This window comes from Cyprinus carpio, unplaced genomic scaffold, assembly GCF_018340385.1.
Source record: "Cyprinus carpio isolate SPL01 unplaced genomic scaffold, ASM1834038v1 S000006477, whole genome shotgun sequence".
NCBI lineage: Eukaryota > Metazoa > Chordata > Actinopteri > Cypriniformes > Cyprinidae > Cyprinus > Cyprinus carpio.
In genome coordinates, this window is record NW_024879152.1 from 279,381 (window position 1) to 282,475 (window position 3,095).

The following is a 3,095-nucleotide window of genomic DNA, read 5'->3' on the forward strand; positions in this document are numbered from 1 at the left end:
ATGTAGTAAAATGTAAGTACGTAGACTAGTAGTGACAGTTTGCTATGTAATAGACAAACACTCGCAAATAACCCAAATGTTGTCTCAAGTAAGAAGCCGCGAGAAGAAGAAGGGGGATAGTAGAGAGTAGGCACCAGAAGCAGGTGGTCGATAAAGGAAGGCCAGTTTCTGAACGAGAGACATCGTGTCATGCTGTCATTTGCTCCAGGAATCCAGCAAGCTGTCAAGCTTCTAAACTGCTCAGCATCGCCATGTGTTCAATTCCACTAGGTGTCTCCTAAGGGGAAGGAATGGCCAAATACAAACAGGCAGATAAAGCTAAATGAGCCTGTGTTCCAATGCTAGAAAATAACACCCGACTTGAGCTCCTCGCTGGAACACAGAGCACTTTCACAGAACAGCCACTCAGACTGGCGGCTAAGAGCAATCAGAGCGACAGAAACGATGTTTGTATGGGTGCAGTACACCGACAGCTCCTTCAATAATGGTATGTGTACTTTAGCATTAAGCTCATCAACTCTTGAACTCTCGGCTGTCAATATTATCCTCCTTTCTGAGTATATGTAAACTACCGCATCATCTTTATCTTCTCCTGCGACCCGTCACCATTACGCAAAGCTCTCATAACAAACGTATCTCGTCTCTCTTCTCCATGACTCCACAGACCCTACCGGGAGTTTCAGGGATATAGCAAGTCCACAATAAAAAGGGTTGCCTGTGCCAAAATAAGCATACTTGCGTATGAAGGGTCTAAGGCCCATAATTATTAGTACAAGCCACTAGGAAGAGGAACAATCCTTAGACAGGGCACACCCAATGGCTCTGCATTAGCCTCGATAAATTCATTATCTTTCAGTAACTACCCATGAAATACAGTGGTAACAAGAGCACCAAACGTTTAGCGTCCAGGTCTGCAAAATGCAAGCAGAAAACACAACTGTGATTGTTTCCTTACGTTGTTTATTCTCATCAAAAAACGTTATCCTCTACTAGTCCCCTCTCAAAGGTCCATGTTTTTTGCCATCTGTTAACCATACATGGTGAACAGTGCTCTGACTGATGAGAGAAAAAATGAAGTGATGGATTTCTGAGGGAAGGCGTGCTTCAAATGGTGGTGTTTTTTTAATGTCTGTTCTGTCTGGCTGACTTCGTCAGCCTCAACAAAAAATTCATGTTCGTTTCAGGTAGAACTCACACGTAATCAAAGTAAACTTAATTCCTGCATCCTTGATAATAAAAGTAATTGATTTCTTAAATTGCATTTTAAGGTATCAATATTGGTTATTGTTAATAATAAGATGTTATCATAGGCAGACTTTAACTTCTTTATTGGGGATCTCCTGCGGCTGTCCGTCGGAAGTGGGGGTGTTGGGGGAGGGGGGCATCAATTGGACACTGGGCTCCCCATGTGATTGGAGGTAGACTCACCCTACAGCACACGTCCACTGATGCATCTGGTCGCATGTTTCACCACTATTTCTCCACCACCTTAGGTCGGGCACGGTAGTCTTGTACTCACATAAGGCACTCATCGTCTTCGTGGCTGCAAATTACGACCTCACATTAATTTAATACATTCTTATACTATTACCCAACAATAAAATACACAGGTGAGTAGATGTTGCAAAACCAGACAAAAAACCTCTACCCTTTGTTGAATCTCTTATTTTATTAGTTCTCATGACGAGTCCCCAACAGAGAGCACCGTCTTATAACACATACACCATACCGTTCACAAGTTTGGAGTTACCGCTAAACCTTTGTAAGTATCGTTGAACGAATCTCTCCTTAGTGCTCACAACTCTTGCATTATTATGTGAAACATCTAGTAAAGTGTGGAAAGATCAGTAACTCAAGTGTAAATATATAACTATTTTCATTATGTTTTATATATATTTTTAACCTACGACAGTATGTCGAAAAGCTCACGATGACGTGTGGTGAACAGGGAATGATCTACATGAAAAAAAACTGTCACTCCCCACAAATTCTGAGTCTAAATCTGAATTGTAAATTTTATCCACATATTTTATAGCCACCACCTCTATACCAATTGAATACATGACCATTACTGGAAGCAAATTAATATAATCGGGATACAATACACAAGAAAATAGCGCTTGCTTTGTGCAACAAATTCGGGTGGCTGAAATGAAAGCCAGCAGTGTCCAACAGAAGGAGTGTCACTCATTGCCTGATTGTACTCGTCCCGATCAGGACCAGGCCGTCAGGTCTGACACACGAAGCACGTTCACGTGCCACTCGTTTCGTCTAACGCGCAGCAGAGATTGACCCTGTTTTGATCTCCCTCCTACAACCTCACACACCTCTACAAGAGACGCCATAAGGAAGGGAAGAGAGGTGTTTTATATAATGCCACTTAAAGATCAAAAGTCTTATCCTGTGTCCAGTCCGGCCTTGACGGCTTTTTAAAAAAAAACATCATGAATTTTACAAATCAATTAAATCAGTATTGAGGGTCTTTTAGGTGGTAGCAGAATATACACTGCTGGGAGCTATGAGGAGGCCAGCTCATAGATGTATGAACTGGGTCAAACGGATTTCGAGCACAGAAAGGTTTCAGGGCATTTTCCCAGAATTTATTGTGGTTTGTTTTTGTTATTGGGAAGGAAGTTCAGGCTAGGTTTAGAGTATTTTGCAACTTGTGGACACAGAGCTACCGTACTTTCTTCAGTTCACCTTCACGATTCCAATCAGGGTAAATCTTTACAACAGAGACAGAATGTTAAAGTATGCGTGCAGATGCTTATCTCCAAACTATTTCTTTCCTCCTTTATTCCCGTAGCACAGCTGTGATTACAATCGTTCTTTTACACTCAAGGGTTACTCCACCGCCAAAATGAAAATTTGGGTCATTTAAGACGAACAAAGCTTTTTAGGGTTGGAACGACATGGGGGTAAGTGCAATGACAAAATTTTTATTTTGGGGTGGAGTATCCCTTTTAAGATAAAACAAGAAGGACAGCTCATTCTTGTTATGTAGTAACTTCTATAAGTAACTTGAAAAACCTGTGATAATGGATTTTGTTTTAATCTGGTAGTAATTTAAACCTGTTTTCTATAAAAGGGTTTTT